Source organism: Sus scrofa, chromosome 12, assembly GCF_054392235.1.
Source record: "Sus scrofa isolate SSC_HxYL_T2T_F1_AM1 chromosome 12, Sscrofa_HxYL_maternal_Yorkshire_Landrace_v2.0, whole genome shotgun sequence".
In the NCBI taxonomy this organism is placed as follows: domain Eukaryota; kingdom Metazoa; phylum Chordata; class Mammalia; order Artiodactyla; family Suidae; genus Sus; species Sus scrofa.
Genome location: NC_139394.1, coordinates 67,224,493 through 67,245,933, shown reverse-complemented (window position 1 = coordinate 67,245,933; position 21,441 = coordinate 67,224,493). Strand labels below are relative to the sequence as shown.

The window sequence follows — 21,441 nt, the reverse complement described above, 5'->3', positions numbered from 1 at the left end:
CCAAGGGGAAAAGAGGTGGAGACTGACTTCTCTGGGACAAACTGAAAAGAGGGGAGGAGACAGACCCTACACTCCTTCTGCAGTCTTAGCAGGTCCCAGGACCTGACTCATTCCCATGTTGGGGCCCCACTCAGCACAGCCCTAGCGTCCTGGCCAAGGGGACCTGTGACCCCAGGTGCAGGATCTGGAGAGGTGAGGTCACCCTGGTGCTTGGTCTGGGGATTGTGTGGGTCTCACCCCATCCATGTGGGTCAGGCTCTGCTTCAGGGGAGACCCCATGTCTCCTCTCTGCCTCCAGTGTTTCTTGTCCTCCCTGAAGTTTCAAACATCTGAATTGAGGGTGTTGCTCTGAGGAACCTGTGGTCCCCTTTCTTCTCTTTCTCTTGTCATATCAAATGAGAACAAGCACCCTTGAGTGGCTGTGGCTCAAATTTCGGCTGAGTGACAACCCTTGGTGTTATCCTGCTAATATCATAGTCTATCACATGTCTAAGCCATTTGTGTCACTGCTGCCTGGGTTCCCCTGGATGGAGCTCCAGGAGCACAGACTAGCCCCACTAAGAATGATCCCCATGTGCCACATGAAAGTACCATGAGGGCCTCCCATATTTGTGATAAAAAGGATTCAAATTGGAATCTGAGTAAGGCATCAGGGGTTTCTTTGTTTTGTTTTAGCTTTTTAAGGACTGCACCTGCAGGATATGGAGGTTCTCAGGCCAGGGGTGGAATCAGAGCTGCTGCAGCCACCCTACATGACATCTCCAGCAATGCCTGTTCACAAACCCACTGAGCGAGGCCTGGGATTGAACCCGCACTCTCATGGATACTAGTCACATTCATAGCCACTGAGCCATGACAGGCGCTCCCAAGGCATCATTTTTAAATCTAAGTGAACTGTAGCACACGTCACACCATCATCACTATTTTAAGTTCATGTTTTTAAGGCATCGGGTACATTCACCTTTGTGTGGAGCTCTCACACTATCCATAGAATAGTTCAGCTTTTAAACCCAAGCTTCCACAACCATGAAAGTCTCACTCCCCACCCCCTCTGGCAGCCCCAACACCATGGGCCACTTCTGTCCATGAGTTGTCACCTTCAGGGCTCCCATTAGAACAGAATCCTCTGCTGTTTGCTGCTTGCCAGGTGGTCTCTGTCCTGAGGCAGGAAGGACCCTGCAGGGGGGACTCGTAGAGTATGGGGTGTGATACCAAGAGCATGGCGTTCACACAGGACACAGTGTCAGCGTCATGACACTTTCTCAGGCCACCTTGTCACCCACATGGAATGTTCCCATTACCCAACTTAGAAGGGCATTGAGGGTGGCCTGGGGCCCCAGAGGCCCCGTTCCTTCCCTGGACTTCAGAAGGCATGTTCACCATGGGCTCTGGATTCACCCACCTCTCAGCTGTCACCCACTGTCCCATCTTGAACATGAAAATGACTTCTGCTGAGCACTGGCCACAGCACTGGCCTGGTCGATATCAGGGTCCTTTAATTTAGGCATCGTGTTACGGCAGCTCTTTTCAGGCCGGAGGAGGGAACAGTTCATGCGTGTAAAACATTTTCAGAGGAAATTAATATTTGATGACTGTCTATACTACTCAATTGCTGACTTCTGTTAGTCTAAACTTCTGGTTTTAGATCTGATGTGGGGGTTACAAAGGAGTCAAAATTTACATCCTTATAATCTGTGTATTCATAGATTCAGTATCACTGATGACCTGTAGTTTTAGGGAAGGGTTACTGATTTCATGTATCATGTACAGGACTTACAATGATAATTGGGCAATTAAGATTAGAATGGTGGGAGTTCTTTCAATGGTGCAACAGGATTGGTGGCATTTCTGCAGTTCAGTTTAGATCCCCTGCCCAGCATAGTGGTTAAAGGATCTGGTGTTTTCACAGCTGTGGTGTAGGTTGCAATTGTGGCCTACAGATTTGATCCCTGGCCCTGGAAATGCATATGCCATGGAGAGACTGAAAAAAAATTTGAGGATGTTGGCTGGTAAGTGGTTCATATTATCTACTTGTGCATCTAATGTACATGTATGAATCCGTTCAGTTGTCAATATTAGTGAAATAATATAGAAAACTAGAGAAGTTACCCAAAAATAATTATTTTTTGGCCCCACCAGTGGCATGTGGAAATTCCTGGATCAGGGATAGAACCCACAACACAGAATCAACCCAAGCCACTGCAGTAGCAACTCCAGATCATTAGTCCACTGTGTTACAAGGGAACTCCCCAAAATGTCTACTAATGTGTGGTCATGAAAAATTTATTCCACATTAGAAGATGTTGCCTCTTGAGAGCCTGTGTGGATTTTTGCCTATGATTTAGTTTTGACAAAATTATGTACTTTTTACATGAAATCACACTCGTGGAGAAAGACATAACAGTCATGGTTTTGGATGACATCGTTGACAAGGATTCAATTCCTTCCTTCTTTCCACTTATTTATTTAGGCCACCCTTGTAGCATGTGGAAGTTCCTGGGCAGGGTTGAATCTGTACCACAAGCCACAGCAGTGAGAATGCCAGATTCTCAACCTACTGAGCCACAGAGGAACTCCGTCTTTGCTCCTTAATGTAAATGTACATAGGTAGACTTTTCAAACCTCTGACATGGAGAATGTAACCACTCTATATTAACAGTAGGAGTTTCCACTGATGAAACTTCTCCCTGGGATGCAAATACCTCTCAAAGTATGAACATAATTACCATTACTGCTGTTACTGAGTGAATGAGCCTAGAGGGGAAGCATTTCATGTTGTGTGTGTGTCAGAGGAGTTGGAGTCATGTCATGACATCCCTGAAAGGCCAAGAAAGTGCTGTGGGAAGAAGGTCCTATTTACTCCTACAAATGACATTGTGAAGTGAAATTTGGCTCATGTTTAGTTAAGCATATGCCTGAGAACGGTGAAAATCAGCATATGGGGACACCTATAATAGTGAAGATGGCTCCGCTGACATTGCGTAATGGAAGTGTGCTACTACATCATATGTAGAACAATGTCCCTGAATGCACTGGCTAAGATAATTCCTGTCAAACCACCTGTTATAAAAAGAAAAAGCCTAAAGCTCACAAGGTAGTGGGAGATCATGTTTTACTCCCTCTCTGAAGAGCTACTAATCAGCTGAATATCTTTACTCCTGTAAGAATGACAATAGTTATGGCAGCTGATGTAAAGTAAGCTCATGGGCTGACATCTCTCCCTGTGGCAAATGTATGATGGCCCCACAAGACAGACCCTAAAAAACCAATGGACATGATTCAAGCCATTCCCATATATCTGAAAGGTGGTTTTTGTACTAAATAGTATGTAATGATACATGAGACTATTCCAAGCCCTGGTAGGCTATGAATATAGACTTCAGGGTGACCAGAGAATCAAAATAGATGTTGGTATAGGAATGGGTCTCCTCCTGCAGAGTCAAAGAAAGTATTTATATTTTGATCTAACAGTATGGTAATTCTGGCTGCTAGGACTGAGAGTGATAATTATAGTAATACAGCTATAATTGGGGCAGATCAAACAAATAATGGTGTCTGGTATTGGAATAATGGCTGGTGGTTTCATATTAAAGACTGTAGTCATAAAAGTAATAGCATCGAGATTTGAGGGAACATCTGCTAAAAGCAAGGAAAAAATGCTTATGTCTACAGAGGCTTCTGCATGTCCCATATTTCTGGCTTCAGGTGGATGTACATTTCAACTAGTACAGAACCAGCTCTACTATTGATGATAGGAGTAGGAGTAAGATTGAGGGAGAAGTAGTCAAAAGCTAGTATTATTTATTTGGGGAAATGCTACATCAGCTGCCCCAGGTATTTGTGGGACAAGACAATTTCCAAAACCTCCAATCATAATGGGTAAAACTATAAAGAAAAGTATTAAAAATGCAGGGGCTGCCATGACTACATTATAGATTGAGTCATCTCCAAGTAGGCTCCAGATTAGCTTAGCTGAGCATGGATTAATAGACTTAAGGTGTTGCCTACTGTTCGAGCTCAGGCACCAAACAGTACAATGACAATACACTTGTGATTTGTTGAAAAGAGCAGTTGATGAACACAGGCAAAATGGCTGAGCAAGCATTAGACTAGAAATCAAATGAAAGCACGTGAGCCCTCTTTTTGCTGAATCCTGTGATGAATCAACAAACCTAATTGCAAATTCACAGAAGCCTCAATTCTTCAGGTACTTTTCCAGATTTTTCTTTGTTCTCAAAGATGAGAGTGTATTTACCTGTTAAGTAAAATTTCCTGGGGTGGAAACCCATCTTCAAGTGTTTTGTAATCTTTATTTTCAGGAATTAAGTACATTGTACTTGCTTAGAATTTTGAAAGCTCTTGGTCTAAACTAACCTCAACTCCTAGCCCATTACTGGTGGAATGGGTGTTAAGGCCAGTGATGATAGAAAGGTGATTTGCTTTGTGTGAGTGAATTGTTGTTTTATCTTTAAGTTTACTAATGGGAATATAGTTATTTGGAGAATGATAGACACAAGTAGAAATACATGCTGAGTCGTTCTCTGATGGCTATCAGTGTAGGTAGAATGATGTTATCATTTTTGTTCTCTCTTCTTTTTTTTTTTTTTGGTCTTTTTGCCTTTTCTAGGGCTGCTTCCACAGCATGTGGAGGTTCCCAGGCTAGGGGTTGAATTGGAGTTGTAGCTGCTGGCCTACACCAGAGCCACAGCCACTCGGGATCTGAGTCACATCTGTAACCGACACCACAGCTAACGGCAACACCAGATCCTTAACCCACTGAGCAAGGCCAGGGATCAAACCTACAACCTCATGGTTCCTAGTCAGATTTGTTAACCACTGAGCCATGACGGGAACTCCTCATTTTTGTTATCTCTCGCATAAGTATTCACTTGGGTAAAAACCCTAAGGGTGGGAGCCTTCCTGATGATGCTCTAATTACGAAGCTGAGGGTTGTGATGGGAGGTGTGTTGTTACATGTGTGTGATAATGATGCTGTTGTGGCACATAAGCTGTGCGTCAATGGTAAGAAGACTGTTATTGTATAAACCATTGCATTAGGATGGTTATGGTTGAATTATGCATCATAATAGCTGTTACTCATTCCATATGGGCAGTTGATGAGGAGCCCATAATTTTTGTAGTTGAATTTGGTTGAGTTCCCTGCAGCCTCCAGTTATGATTTATAATATAGTTGTAACCAACAGTATGATGATGGGTGGTGAGATTTGGATACAAGTCTATCGCATTAACAGCATAAGGCCTACTGCTCATAGACTGCTTTGTGTTACTTCAGGCACTCAGAAATAAAATGAGGAAGATCCTAATTTTAGGACAAAAGCTATTATTTTGATGTACTAAAGATTTTTACACTTTATTGTGTTCACTGGCCAGGGTATATGAGATTAACAGTAATAGCCATCATAAGTAGTATTGATGTGATAGATTTTTTTTTATTTCTTTTTTTTTATTTTCCCACTGTACAGCAAGGGGGTCAGGTTATCCTTAGATGTATACATTGCAATTACAGTTTTAGATTGTTTTAGAAAATATCTGTTGGATGCTTCTACAGCTTAGGGTTTAATTTTTTTATTAGAATGAGGATAGTGTTAACCAGTATGAGCCTGTTACTACAATTATGCCCCCGGAGATGATGGTCAGTAAAATGATAGCACAAAAAACGTGGTTAATTAGTGCATGAAGATATAACACAACATGTCTAGAACATCTTGGGTGTATGGGCCCAGTAGCTCATTTAGTGGACCTGCTGTAGCATGTGGTGTAACATGGTGACAAGGAGCATGTAAAACTCTTAACAGCAGCTCAATTCCTACAATTCTAGGAAACGTCTATTATTCACTCTCAATAACTCTTTTGTCAAACATATGTCTCGTGTTTGTGGTGGGATGTCTGATGTGAAGATATGTAGTGAAACTGCTCACATACTTTGGTACACTTCTCATAATGTTAACAGTATAAAAATTTATGATAGATGTATAAGTCGATCATATCAATATTATGGGTAGGATGCTCAAATTCATAGAAAGGAGATTGTTAGGGGTGTTTTAATGATGACATTGGCTGTATACAATTCTGGCTTATAGGGGTTGTGAAATGCTCCTAAAATAGGATTGGATTGTTGTGAAAATGTTGATGAGAATGATATTGACATAGTCTCCAGGAAGAACAGCGTGAATGTGCCTGTTGCATTTTCTACATTGAAACTAAATAGAGCTTTTAATTCTACCTCTGTTAAATCAAATGGGGCTCCATCGGATTTCTACTTTAATAATCAAATTCTGGGCAGGGGTCAGGATGGGAAATTAGTCGTGGGTGTTTTTGTGTAATAATTACTGGCAAACATGTAAATGGTCCATTTAGCAGCAGGACTGATAAGAGAATAATAGCTTGTGTTTCTTCATAAGAGATTTCTGCTGCCCACAGAGTTCCAGTTGTGTGTGTGTTTTGAATCTGAAATTCATCCAGCTCAGAGGATTGAATAAATTGTGAGGCTTCATACAACTAACATAAACAGTACACCTAGCTTTATATTAATTAGCGGATAGGGCATGGGAAGATGAACTCATTATGTGACAGCCAGGGTTAGGGCGAGCACTGGTGCAATAAATATACATTGATGATGGTAGGATGGCCACTGTGGTTCTTTAATAAATAATTGGACTGCATCAGGAATGGGTTATAATAATCCATAGGAGCTGATGTTGTTTGGCTCTCTCCAAGTTTGTAGATAGCCTAATTTCTGATTCAGTTAATGTAAGGAAAGCTATAGCAAGTAAAATTGGGTAATTAGTGAAAGAATGCTAATTATAAGTATATTCTTAGGAAGAGGACTTGAACCACTGTGGATAGAATTTTAAGTTTTATACAGTTGCCAGGCTCTGCAAACCCTAACACACCCTGTTCTGCATTGGCGTATGTATAAATCAATTGAATGTAGATTATATCATCATTTAGTTTGAAGGCATTTTGAAAATTAGGTCTTACATCTCTTGTTGTCCTTTCACAGTGGGCGAAATCTATAATAGATAGAGTGACCAGGACCACTCCAGTCTAACATGTAGGACTCCAGTCTTTGAACAAACAGACCATTATACCCAGTTACACCACTGGGATGTCCTGATCCAGCATCAATGTCATTAATCTATTGTCAAATTCTAGAATAAGATTGCACTGTTACCCTAAATGTTATTCTCCAAGGTCACCCTAACCAAAATTGAGTCCAGTAAAAACTATGTTATTCTTTAAAGTTCAGTTATTGGAGTTTTTATTGATTAATTAATTAAAGTTTCATAGGGGTTTCTTGTCTTACACTACTCCTGCCTCTTCTTGAGCAGGTAAATTTCACTAATTAAAGAGATAGTAAAACTCTAGTTTGACCAGTCACACAATCCCTAGTTAGGGAGAAAATGACTGTGTTACCTTTCCACACTGAGGTTATGGTGACCATTAAATAAATACCACCAGGCAGGCAGTGCCTCTAATACCAGAAGTGCTAGAGGCAATGTTTTTTATATGGTTTGTGGTTACCAGGTTCCTTTACTTTTTAAAATCTTTTTTGAATGCATACTTGCATTGGGTTAACAATATTTGAATACATTAAGTATTAGTTTAGGTTTATTGTTAGTTTAGGTTTATTTTATTGTTAACTGTCAGTGGGTTTTCTGTTCTGATATAAGCTTATGCAGGGAGAGATATTATTACTCATATTAACAGCATTTCTTCTATTAATTAGTCAATATTATTGTTTTATCTAGTTACTTTTGGTGTTAAGATGAATGTGTGGTCAACCTTGAATATTTTCTTAATTGGTGGCTGCTTTTAGCCAACAATGGTGTATGCTTAACCTCCAGATAAGATTGTATCTTGTATCTAAAAGTCTGTATCTAAACTTATGTTCTTAAGTCATATTTAAAGTTGAACCAAAACTTTATTTGGAAAGCCAGAGGTCACCATGCTTGTCAGTCTTGTCACCTCTACTCAAAAATTCTCTATCTTTCCTTTTTTTTTGTCTTTTTTCCATTTCTTGGGCTGCTCCCATGGCATACGGAGTTTCCCAGACTAGGGGGTCGATTGGAACCAGAGCAGTTGGCCTATGCCAGAGCCACAGCAATGTGGGATCTGAGCTGTGTCTGTGACCTGCACCACAGCTCATGGCAGTCCAGAACCTTAACCCACTGAGCAAGGCCAGCGATTGAACCCACAACCTCATGGTTCCTAGTTGGATTCATTAACCACTGAGCCATGTCAGGAACTCCTATCTTGCCTTTTAAATGAGTTTGTTCTAGTATATTTTTCCAAAGTAGCTCATCTGGTTTCAGGGATTTTAATCTACATTCTCTTTGTTAAAATTTTCTAGTTAAATAATTATGCAAAAGGTAAAAGGTATATGTTTTTGGTATTTTTAATGCTTCTATCATCATTCCTTTATGGTACTTTATAAAGTACCATAAAGCACCAGATTTTAGCTTCTATGCAATAGATGTTGAATGAATGTTTGATTTAATTTAATTACAATAGGTGAATTTCAGAAGTTGTGGCTAGTTTTATTTCAAGGAATTCATGCAGTATGAACTCTCCTGGGTATAAACTAGATGCTTTTCTTGAAGCTACATTTTGTTTGATCCAAGCACACTTTGCAATATGGTCACCTCATCACAAATTCTGTCCCTCCCACCCCTCATTTTTCTTTTGAGTTTTTAACATGGCCCCTGTAGCATTTGGGAGTTCCCAGGCTAGGTGTCAAATCAGAGCTGCAACTGCTTCTCTACACCACAACCATAGCAATGCCAGATCCGAGCCATATCTGTGACCTATAATGCAGCTCATGGCAATGCTGGATCCTTAATGCACTGAGCAAAGCCAGGGATCGAACCCACATATTCTTGGATACAATTGGGTTCTTAGCCCACTGAGCTACAGCAAGAACTCCTTATTTCCACTTTTATGTTTGGTACTTGTTAATAGGTTATAAAAACTGTCCTGTATTTGAGGAGGGTGGTGGGCAGTGTGTCTGTGCTTCATGACTTGATTCAACTAAGCACTTTATTCTTAATTTTCTACTAAATCTTGCTTCAGTTGTTTATTTCATAAAAACTTCTGTATAAATTACTTAATGCTTTTGAGGTAGAAAACATACCCCCTTCTTCCCTCCTATAAGTTACATCTTGATCTAAGATTTTTATGTCTGATAATTATGCTCGTTTTTTTTTCTTTTTTTCTTTTTCTTTTTTTGTTGTTGTTGTCTTTTTATCATTTCTTGGGCCGCTCTCATGGCATATGGAAGTTCCCAGGATAGGGGTCAAATCAGAGCTGTAGCCACCGCTGTACACCAGAGCCACAGCAACATGGGGTCTGAGCCATGTCTGCAACCTACACCACAGCTCATGGCAATGCCAGATCCTTAACTAACTGAGCAAGGCCAGGAATCGAACCTGCAACCTCATGCTTCCTAGTCAGATTTGTTAACCACTGAGCCATGATGGGAACTCCTGCTCTTTGTTCTTTACCAGTGTTTCTTGAGGATGTCTGATTTTATTAGAAATTAATAATCTGGGACAACACCCATATGTTTATGGAGTTAGTAAATTCATCTAGTCATTTATAGTGCCTCATGTTAATTATGAAACTACTTCAACAGGTTGAATAGAACTTTATACATAAAAGATTTATGCATTTATGTGACATATTAATATTCAGTGTAGTAGTCTGTTGTGTTAAAATTAGCATTGAAATATTTAATATATTTTCCTTTGGAGATTATTAAAATGTACTTTATTTTGTTTGAGGTGCATGACAGCTAGAGAGGGACATCATTTTGTTTAAGCCTCATATATCTAATTGATCTGTATTATTAGGAGACTTTGTTGTAGCTATACTAACTTTCTGTCACTGAAGTAGTGGCAATATCTTTGTTAGATTGGTTAGTTGATTCTTATGTAGTTGTATGCTTTGCCTTGTTGGGGGGTTTGGCCAGGCAATAATGGCATATGAAGTATGAGATTGAGTGGGATGTAGGAGAGTTTGATTAAGGAAGCTATTTAACTGATAAGCCTGTGTGTGTGTGTGTGTGTGTGTGTGTGTGTCTAATTACTCCATGTCCTGTGGCCTTTGACTCAATAACACATTATGGTTAATCATGTTGGTAAATACTATACAATTTAACCCTAGCTCCAAGTCACTTGACTGTGATAGGGCATCTGATGGCCACAGCTGAGTCACAGTCCCCTCCAGAATTAAAAATACCAAATGCATAGAGCCAGATTATGTGTGAACACAAGTTGATATGATAGTCCACTGGGATGTCTTACTTAAGGAGAAAAAGTGGGAAGTTAAGGGGAAAATGGCCCCAAAATTAGTACCAAATGCAAGACATAATTCCTTTGGAGTTTCCTGGTGGCCTAGTGGTTAAAGACTGGTATTGTCACTGCTGTTGCTTGGGAATGACCCCTGGCCCTGGAACTTGAGCATGCCACAAGTGTGGACAGATGGATGGATGGATGGATAGATAACTCATTTATTGAAATCCCCATGATTCTTGGGCCCTGAACTAGGAGAGAGGCACATTTGTGGGCAGGTTGATGATTTATCAAGGCTTTCTGACTATGTTCTGGTTGTTGGTTATGATAAGCATGTTGACTGGAAAATGTTTGGACATAATGTGATATGTAGAATTAATAAATATAGTCCTATATACCATCAATCACTTCAGTTACCCCATGAATGTTCTCTAGTGACTGGAATCTAATAAGCATTGAACTGTCTTTTGTCTTGTGGCACCTGCAGCATGTAGAATTTCCCAGGTCTGGGATCAAACCCAAGCCACAGCAGTAACCTGGGCCACAGCAGTCTTAATGCCAAGTTCTTAACCACTAAGCCATGAGGGAATTTCTGGACTGAACTGTTTAATGTGTCCTGTAATAACAGGCTGAAGTACATGCTTATACAAATGAGGGAGATAACTGATACATAATTACCTGATCATGTATTATGTGTAATAAAGCATATGTATTGTGCTTACATGTGTGGAAGGACATGTGATGCACAATGTACATAGTACTGTCAGTTTTATGATAAAATTTTTAGTATTTACACAGCATGTAAAGATAGTGTAAATGTCCCATATGCAAATGGTTCAGGGAAGAGTTTAAGTTGAATTCCAAATTTGGGAGCTGAAGGTGGAGCTAGAGCTTCTTCCTTGGGTCTTAGGGAGATGCGTTGTTCTATTTTTCTGATTTACAAACAAGGGTCATAAATATATTGCAAAGTCTCTTTTTTTAAGGTGGTCATTTTCAATCATGCTTGTCATTAGTATAAGGACAAGAATGAAAATAAACTATAGAATAGGGGAGTTCCCATTGTGGCTCAGTGGTAACAAACCCAAATCATACCCATGAAGAAGCGGGTTTGATCCCTGGCCTTGCCCAGTGGTTCAAGGATCCAGAGTTGCCATGAGCTGTGGTGTAGGTCATGGCTCAGATACCACATTGCCATGGCTGTGGTGCAGGCCAGGAACTATAACCACAATTCAATCCCTACCCTGGGAGTTTCCACATGCCTCACCAGTGGCCCTAAAAAGAAAAAGAAAAAAGCATAGAATAGATGCTAGTTTGGGTTTTTGTAGCCAAAAAATGAAACCAAAGCGGAGGTGGATGCCCAGGTTTTATTCAGTGGGCAAAGAATGGATAAGTAGGACCTTAGTTCACAGCTGAAGTTCCCATCCAAGTTGTGAGAGGTCTTTGATTTTAAGGAGAAAAGATAAAGGGAAGAGGAGTGAGGCTAATGACAGGGAGGCCTGCCCATTACTCTGCAGGGAAGGGTCAGGGCTTTCCTGGATATGGATGCCACCCCCCTTTTATCCTTTTTAGGTCAGCATCTTCCAGTCATGACCACCAGTAGGTGTGTCATCTAGTAGCTAATGTGGCAAAATCTGTGTTGAATGAGAATCGGAGTCTGGGGGAGGTCAGAGTCGTCGTCATCCTGATTCCACCTGGTTCCGTCTGGTTTGTCTCTTCCTATACCTTCCTCCTCTTGTCTCCAGACCTTTCACTTCTTGATACAGGATAACTCCAGTTTAAGGAGGGTTTCGCAGGCTTTGGCAAGGATCTGCTGTCGGCTCTGGCAACAACACCCCCTTTCCTCGTCACTACTCCCCATTCTTGAGGGGGAAGGTCTGTCTTCTGGGGCTGCTTCCTGCTGAACATGGGCATAGGTTTCCCCTGGATTGGAGGCGCAGAACTGTCCCTGCCCCGTCTAACATAAGCCTGAGCTTCAGAAGGCTGCAGTCTCAGTTCTTGTACCCTTGTGTTAGTATCATCTGAAGTTTGAGGAATTCAAGTTCTTTACTAACGAAGTTGACAAGGCAGTTATGGAAGCAAGGCCTGAAGATGAACAGGAGGTTAATGCAGTCAGTGTGCCAAGAAATGGAAGAAACCAGCTTAAACTAGAAAGGCTCTATCTGACCATATTCTGGACAGAGCTTGGATTGGGACATTGGGGGTATATCTTTGTGCCCTTTGAGCTTGCTTATACATCTCTTATGGTTACCTCAATCTGACCAGAGTTATTCCCATGCATGTGGTGGGTTTTATTAATAATTATGCAGAATTTCCCTTGCTCAGCCAGGAAGTAGTCAAGGGCTAGCCTACTGTCAAGTGCAATATTTTCTACTGAGTCCAGAGAAGTATGGAATAAAGCATCCCTCATGCTTTTAGACAAGTCCTCAGGGGCTCGTGTAAGGATTTGTACAGTGATTTCATGGTATGCAGAACCTCCCCAGGGGGCCACCAAATCCCCCTTGCTCTAGTCCAAGAGCAACCCCTACTCCTGCTGGAGGGAATCTTTTTGCCCCTTTATCTCAGTGCTGGGTGATATTATGAATGGTTATACCTAGGCTCCTAGAACTTACCAGCCTAGTGTGCATTGTGCACAAACTGGGCATCATTTAAGCAAGGATCCAGAATTGCTGCAAGATGCAGCACAGGTTGCAGATGCAGCTGGGTTCTGGCATTGCTGTGGCTGTGGTATAGGACAACAGCTGCAGCTCCTATTTGACTCCTACCCTGGGGACTTCCATATGCCTCAGATGCAGCCCTAAAAAGAAAAACAAAAAAACAACTTCTGGACATATATCTTGAGAAAACCATAATTGGAAAAGTTATATGCACCCCAATATTCATTGTGGAACTACTGACACTATCCAAGACATAGAAGCCACTTAAATGTCCTTTGACAGAGGAATGGCTAAAGATGTGGTAAATATAATGGAATGTTACTTGGCTGTAAAAAGAATGAAATAATGCCATTTGCAGCAACATGGGTGGACCTAGAGCTTAACATACCAAGTAAATCAGACAAATATCTTATGTGATAACTTCTATGTGGAATCTAGTAAAATTATACAAAACTTCCTTATAAAACAGAAACAAACACAGCTCTTGAAATCAAACTTATGGTTACCCAGGGGGAAACCATGGGGAGGGGGAATAGATTGGGACAATAGTATTAGCATATACACACTACTATGTACAGAATAGATAATGAGCAAGAATCTGTTGTAGAGCACAGGGAAATATATTCAATATTCTGTTATAACCTATATGGGAAAAAAATGAATCCATCTCTCTCTCTCTCTATGTATGTATGTGTATACACACACACACACACACACACACACTCTAGTAAAATAAATAATAAAGGGAAACATTCAAATTATGTCAAGACACTCACCAACGCTTGATCTCCCTTTTCCCCATAGTACTTGTGCAAATGTGAATAGTCCCTAAAGGAAAAATCATGTTGAGTCCATATGAGACCATGTATGCGAGGCACATTCCTGAAGGAACTGGCTCTGAGACGACCCTGGGGAATATGGACCAATAGAAATATGCCTTACAGATATGGGAAAATAATCACAGCTTTACACCATAAAACAATCCAGAACTATCTTCTCTTTCTGAGCCACAATGGGAAATCTAGGGGATTCTTTTGAGGGTTTGATTTGTTCTACTTTCCAGAGGATTGTGGTTTCCAAGTGGAGGGTAAACCCCATTTAATTCCTAGAGACTCCGTTAGTATTTCGGGGAACAAAGGCAGGCCCATTGTCCCTCTTGATGGACTTAGGGGACCAAACGGGGAATTCTTTTCTTGAGAAAGGTCTTAGAAACCTCCAAGGCAGGAGTTCCCATTGTGGTGCAGTGGTTAACAAATCCGACTAGGAACCATGAGGTTGCGGGTTTTGTCCCTGCCCTTGCTCAGTGGGTTAAGGATCTGGTGTTGCCATGTTCTGTGGTGTAGGTTGCAGATGCGGCTTGGATCCCGTGTTGCTGTGGTTGCGGTGGAGGCTGGTGGCTACAGCTCCGATTCGACCCCTAGCCTGGAAATCTGCATATGCCATGGGAGCAGCCCAAGAAATAGCAAAAAGACGAAAGAAAGAAAGAAAGAAACCTCCAAGGCAGTCTCAGTTCAAGTGGGAAATGACTCCATCCAGTCTGAGAAGGTGTCAGTCAAAACCCACAAACATCTAAAATTTCCTTGTGCCCAGAGCATTACTGTAAAATCAGTTTGCCAGTCTTGACCTGAATATGTGCCTCGATACCAGATAGGGGTCACTCCAGTGACCTTGGGGAGGGTGAGTTTGGGGCCTGTCCTGGAGTCAGGGCAAGTTCCAACCAGCCTGGCAGTGTTGGACAGGGAGAAAGGACTGTGCTGGGAGATTTTGAGAGAGAGAGAGCTCACGGACTCATATGAGGCCTGTGGTGGTTCTTAGAGTGAGAAGAGGAGGGAAATCAACCCAAGAGGAGTTTGCTTGAATATTGGGCAAGCAGTGTTCCAGGATCAGACTTGCACACTGCGTGGGGCCTGGAAAGCTGGGCTGGTGGTCATGAATGAAGAGTGTAAAAGCAGAGTTTCCTTGGTGGGCAGGGCTGCGACGATCCTACAGACTTGTCTCTTGAGGGGTCTCTGAAAATTTTCTTCTTTTTCTTCCATTCGAGCCTCTCACTCGTCTGGATAACCCCTGAGGAAAAATCTGACTCAAGAAAAGTCACATAAACTAGGAGGGAGTATGATTAATTTTTAAAAGTTTACCTGATTCAGAGTGGCCGTGGCTGATTGACTAAGAGGAATGGTGAAGGATTGGGTGGAGTGAGTTCCACAGCTGAATTGGAGGGGGAAAATACTCTCTCTGGACAGCTCTTGGTTGTTCTTAGAGGAGGAACTGAATCAGCTATCCCAGGGCAGTCCATGGGTTTGTTCAGGAGGCAGGAGGAGGTGCTCTAAGTTGTCATTGGAAAGAATGGTCACCAGAGGGCGCTGAAGTGCCACCCAAGCACAGCAGCAGCTTGGTGTTGGCACTGCTAGGCTCAGAGATGTGGTTACCCCAGGAGATGTCTTGCCAGGAGGGGTTGCTTACAGGTCACAACTGACTCTCCAGGCCAAATTGGCTTACCTGGTGAAAGGAAACTTGTTCCACCTTCCCACATCTGGGCCACTTTCAAGTGGCACAGCTAGCCCAAAGCCCACGTTAGACAGATATTTAAGGTTCAGACTGCCTTTTGATTCTCCAGAGGTAGAACACTGAAACACATGCGGTTTGTTTGAGTATTGGGCATTTGGTTTTCCAGAATCAGGCTTCCATGATGTTTGGCATCTGGGGAGCAGGGCCAGTGGTCATCAGTGGAGAGTATAAAACAGGGGTCCTTTGGAGGGCAGGCTCTGCCCATCCCAGAAACCTGTCTCTTGAGTGTTCTCTGAATATTCCACATTTTTCTTTGATCTGAGCCTCTCCCTCCTTTTGTGCACCCCAGAGGGGAAATCTTACCTAAAGCCAGATCACATAAGATAAAGGGTGACTAAAAGGAGGATAGAGGGGAAATAATTTAAAGCCAATTATCTGACTCATAGTGCATTTGGCTGATTGACTTCAAGGGCTGCTGATAGGTTGCAGGGAAGGATATGGGAGACCTTGAGAGAGAAACACCACCCTCTGTAAGGCCCTTGAGTTTTCTGAGAAAGAAAGGAGGACCAGATTAGGCTCACAGATGGTCATGAGAACTGCAGACAGAACCATTTGCCATCGGGAGGCAGAGGATGGGATCTGAATTGTCAGTAGAGATAATGGTCGCTAGAGGACAAGGAGCCCTGATATTGCCCACCTGCAGTTTGGCATTCCCAGACTTAGAGCTGGGGTTGGAAATAGTGCTGGTGGAACCCTGAGGATGTGCCCAGCAAGGAAAGGTGAGTTACAGGTTGCTTCTGACTCTTGGGTCCAAATTTCCTCTCCTGATAGTGGGTACACAGTTCTTCCTTTACAACTAAGGGTCATTTCCATACTGCTGGTGGAGCGCTAAGACTAAACAGTTTGGCAGGCTGCCTGGGGTCTCACTGCCTTTGGATTCTCCAGCATCATAACCCTGAATACAAAATATTTGGCTTGATTCCTGAGCATGCAGTTTCCAAAATCAGCCTTCTGTTACATGTATGGCATCAGGAAACCAGTGCTTGAAGATCTGAATGGAGTTTGAAAAAGCACTAGTGTTTTGTCTGTCCAGGCTCTGCTCCTCACTGAGATATATCTCCAAAATTTCTCCCCCAAGTGCCTTTTCATTTTTGTTCCTGAACCAGTGCTTCCTCTCATTCATCTCCAGGGAAAGGGCATTATGTAAGAGGTGATCACATGTTTTACAGTGAGCAGATGACTTTCAAGCTGGTGACCTGACATGAAGTGGGATGGATCTGCTGATGGACGTAGAGCAGTGGTGTTGGAAAAGGAGGAAGCAGTGCCATAGGAGACTTTGAGAGACAGAGATATTGCCCTCTGTCAGGTGGGATGTAGTTTTCATTAGAGGGAGAGTAGGTTGGAAATCAGCTGTCAAGTGCACAACCCTAGTGCAGTCCATCCCTAGGTTTGGTCAGGAGGCAAAAGGAAATACTTTGTGTGGTTATTAGAATGGTTGCCAGAGCAGCAGCAAAGCCCAGAGGCTGCTTGGGATTGACTTGTGCCAGCACAGAGCCAGAGTTGAAGATGGGACTAGTGGATCCCCCAGGACATGTCTAGGGAGCCAGGGGTAAGACACAGAGCACCACTGACTCCCCAGGATAATTACCTCACCTGAGAGGAAGGACACTGTTCTGCTTTCCCATCTGTGGGGCACTCTCAGACAGCTCAGGTGGCCTAAAGTCCAGACAGTTGGGCAGGCTGGCAAGAGTGGTGACTGCCTTTGGGTTCTGTGGAGGTAGAAAACTGAACACAGATGTAGTTGGCTTGGCTACTGGACACACAGTGCTCCAGGATCATGCCTGCACCACGTTTGGCATCTGGAAAGCTGGGTGGGTGGTCGTGAATGGTGAGTGGAAAAGCAGAGGTTCCTTGGTGGGAAGGTTGCACATTTCCCAAAACTTGTCTCTTGAGGGTTCTCTGAAAATATCCTTCTATTTCTTCCATCTGATCCTCTCCCTCTTTTCATTCACCCCAGGGGAAAAAAATCTTAGTTCAAGACAGGTCACATAAATTAAGAGGGGAGGCTGATCTAATGTAAATCCAGTTACTTGATTTGGAGTGGGTTCAGCTCATAGACTAAGAAGAATGCTAAGGGATAGGGAAGAGTGAGTGCCATGGATGACTGCGAGAGGAAAATACCTGCCTCCTGGAAGGCACTTGGTTGTTCCTAGAAGGAAAGGAGGAATTACATCAGCTCTGAGGTGCACAAGCCCAGTGCAGTCCATGGGTATGTTTAGGAGGCAGGAGTAGGAGGGCTCTGGATTGTTATTAGAGGAAATGGCCACCAGAGGGCCCTGAAGCACCGGGCAAGCCCAGCAACTGCTTGATGTTGGCACTTCCCGGCTCAGAGATGGGGAGGGGTGGATTCCCTCAGGAGGTGTCTGGTGAGGAGGGGAAGGTTACAGGCCACCCTTGACTCTCCAGTCAAAATTGGCTCACCAGGTAAAAGGGAAATGGTTCCACCTTCAACGCATCTGGGTCACTTGCAGTCAGCTCAGGTAGACCAAAGTCCACACCCTGGGAGTGGCAATCAGGGGTCTGGCTGACTTTTGGATTCTCCCAAAGGAGAACTCTAAACCCACAAGTAGTTGGTCAGAAAATTCGGCATGCAGTTTTCCAGAGCCAGGATTGCATGGTGTTTGCCTAGGAGAGCTGAAACCACTGTTCCTAGAGGGAGAGGATGATTTACATTGGCTCTGATGTGTACAAGCCCAGGGCAGCCCCATGGACTTGTTTCAGAGGCAGGAGGAAGGGCTTTGAGTTGTAATTCAAGAGATTGGCCACCAGAGGGCAACAGAGCCCAGCAGATGTTTGGTATTGGCCTATCCCAGCCCAGAGGTGGAGTTTGACTTGGGGATGGTGGATCAGCCATGGTCATGCCTTGTGAAGAGGGCCGGGTTACAGGTCTCCTTTGACTCTTGGGTCTAAATTAGCTCACCTGATAGGAAGGACCTTGTCCTGCTCTTCCCATCTGCGGGTCACTTTCTGACAGCTCAGGTAGCCTGAAGTCCAGATGATTGGACAGTCCGTGAAGCGTTCTGACTGCTTTGGATTCTGCAGAGGCTGCATCTGAGACAAAAGGGTGTGGGATGGAATACTGGGCTTTCGGTGCTCCCAGAACAGGCTTGCACAGTGTATGGCCTCTGAGCAGCTGGGTGGGTGGCTGTGAATGGAGGGTGCAAAAGCAGCATTTCCCTATTCAGAAGGTTCATCCATCCCAGAGACTCATCTCTTGAAGGTTTTCTGTAAGTTACCTTCTTTTCCTTCCATATGAGCTTCTTCCCTCCTCATTCACCCCTGATGGTGAAAATCTTACCTCGACCCGAGTGACAGAAATGAAGATGAGGAGGCTGATTCATTGAAATCTGGTCACGTGATTGGGAGTGGGTTCGGCTCAATGACTCAGAGGAGAGGGGAAGGATTGGGAGGAGTGAGCACCTTTGCTGACTATGAGAGGAAAATGGTTGTTTTAGAATGAGAGGAGGGATTAAATCAACTACCCAGTACACAAGCCCAGTGCAGTCCATCCAGGGGTCTGTTCAGGAGGCAGGAGGCAGGCCTCTGAGCTGTCATTAGACATGATGGCCATCAGAGATCGCCAAGGTGCTGGCCAAGCCTGGTAGCTGAGTGGTACAGACACCTCGAGGCTCAGAGATGGGGTTTGAAATGTTTATGGGTGGATCCTCCAGGAGGGGACCAGCAAAAATTGGTTAAAGAACCACTGCAGCTGACTGTCCAGTCCAAATGGACTCATCTAGTATAAATAAATGGAAAGAGTTCTGCCTTCCAGATACCTGACTCAACTGCAGTCAGCCCAGCTAGCCCAAAGCCCATATTATTGGGTGGGACTTCTGGGCTCAGCTGGCTGTGAGGCTCTCCAGAATTAGAACTCAGAGCATCCAGGCAACTGGCTGGAGTACTGGACATGCAGTTTTCTAGAATCCAGGTGTTTTGCATCTGGAGAGCTGGGTTGCTGGTCAAAAATAAAGAGTGAGAGTAAAAGCCAATGGCTTTTAGAGGGCAGGCTGTGTTAATGCCAGAGCCCTCTCTCTAGAGGGTGTTCTGCAAAGTTCCATAGTTTTTCCTCCATCTTATCCTTGGTCTCCTTTTGAGCCCTACTGAGGGAACATTTTACCTGAAGCCAGGTGACACAAAATAAGGGCTGGCGATGTGTGTGTGGGGGAGCAATACAAAGCCAGTTTCCTGACTCAAAATGTGCTCCCCTGATGGATTCAAGGGAGTGCTGAAAGATAGAGCACAGGGGAGCATATAGGGACTTAGAGAAATTCCATGCTCCATAAGGCCTTTGATTTTTCTGTAAGAAAGAGACAGGAGGAGGAAGACTAAATTGAGCTCACAGGTTCTCAAGATCTGTGCCAGTGGGACCAGGTGAGTCAGGAGGAAGAAATTTGGGATGAGACTGGCTTGGAGTGGAAATGGCCACTGGAGGACGAGGAACCCTGACATACCCAGCTGCTGTTTGGTTTTGGCAATTTCAGGGTCAGAGATGGGATTTGAGGTGGCACTTGCAGCACCCTGAGGATGTTCCCAGCAAGGAAAGGCAAGTTACAGATTTCTTCTGACTCTTGGGTCCCAAACAGTTCCTCTGAGAGTGGGTGCATCATTCTTCTTTCATGACTAGTGGTCACGTGCATAGGGGTCACAGAGGCCTAAGACCAGATAACTTGACAGGCTACCTGGGAGGGGGAAGAGTCTGAATGCCTTTGGGTCCTCCAGCAGTAGGACCTTGAATCAATAGGTATTTGGTTTGAGCCTTGAGCATGTCCATTTTCAAGAACTGGGATTTGGTCAGGTGTGGAATCTGCAAGCAGTGCTTGTGAACCTGAATGGAGTGTGTAGAGGTGTCTTACACCCTAGGGTGTTAGACACAGATCTCAGGAAGGAGCACATCCTTGCCAGCCAAAAACATCACTTCTATGCACTCCTTTTTTTTCTTTACCTGAGTCACTGCATCCTGTCAGATACCCCCGAGGAATGATCCACAGATAGAACTAGATCGAGTAGATTAAGGCAAGCAGATGATTGTCCAGGTGGTGAGTTGACCTGATGTGTGATTGGCCAGTGGGTGTAGGGTAGTGATGTTGGGTAGGGAGGAGGAGGGAATGCCCTGGGAGACTTTGAGAGGGACCTTTGGCCTCTGTAAGGAACCAGTGGTAATTAGAGTGAGAGTAGGAGAATATTCAGCCATCAGGGGAACAAGGGGAGAGCAGTCCATTCATGGCTTTGGTCGGAAGGCAGGAGGAAGGGTTCTGAGCTGTCATTTGAGAGATTGGCCACCAGAGGGTGACAGAGCACCAACAGAGCCCAGCAGCTGCTTGACATTGGCAAATCCCAGCCCAGAGGTGAGGTTGGAGTTGGGGATGATTGTTCCCACGGGGACGATGGATCCCACAGGGATGTACTTATGAGGAGGGCTAGCTTACAGATGCCCTCTTACTCTCACCTCTGATCTTGTCCTCCCTATCCCATCTGGGTGTCACCTTCCGACAGCTTGGGTAACTTAAAGTCCTGATGATTTGGCACGCTGTCAAGAGTTCTGACTGACTTAGGATTCCACAGAGGCAGACATCCAAGCCCAAAGGGTGTGGGACTGAACACTGGGCTTGCAGTGTTCATGGATCAGGCTTGCCTGCTGTTTGGCATCTGGACAACCAGGCAGGCGAATGTGAAAGGCGAGTGCAAAAGCAGAGTTTCCAGAGTTCCCGTCGTGGCGCAGTGGTTAACGAATCTGACTAGGAACCATGAGGTTGCAGGTTCGGTCCCTGCCCTTGCTCAGTGGGTTAACGATCTGGCGTTGCCGTGAGCTGTGGTGTAGGTTGCAGATGCGGCTCAGATCCTGTGTTGCTGTGGCCCTGGCGTAGGCTGGTGGCTACGGCTCCGATTAGACCCCTAGCCTGGGAACCTCC

The 21,441-nt window shown here is 43.9% G+C and overlaps 1 long non-coding RNA gene across 6 annotated transcripts in view; it reads left to right on the top strand.

Moving 5' to 3' along the window:
* LOC146398445 (uncharacterized) overlaps positions 1-21,441 on the top strand; it is a 100,069-nt gene that overhangs the window by 22,489 nt on the left and 56,139 nt on the right. For 3 of the 6 annotated variants that reach the window (XR_014820467.1, XR_014820465.1, XR_014820462.1), the window contains exon 2: positions 1,910-2,009. The exons of the other annotated variants lie outside the window; for them this stretch is intronic. This is a non-coding gene — a long non-coding RNA (uncharacterized LOC146398445). The remainder of the gene's footprint in view (positions 1-1,909; positions 2,010-21,441) is intronic. 6 annotated transcript variants of the gene reach the window in all.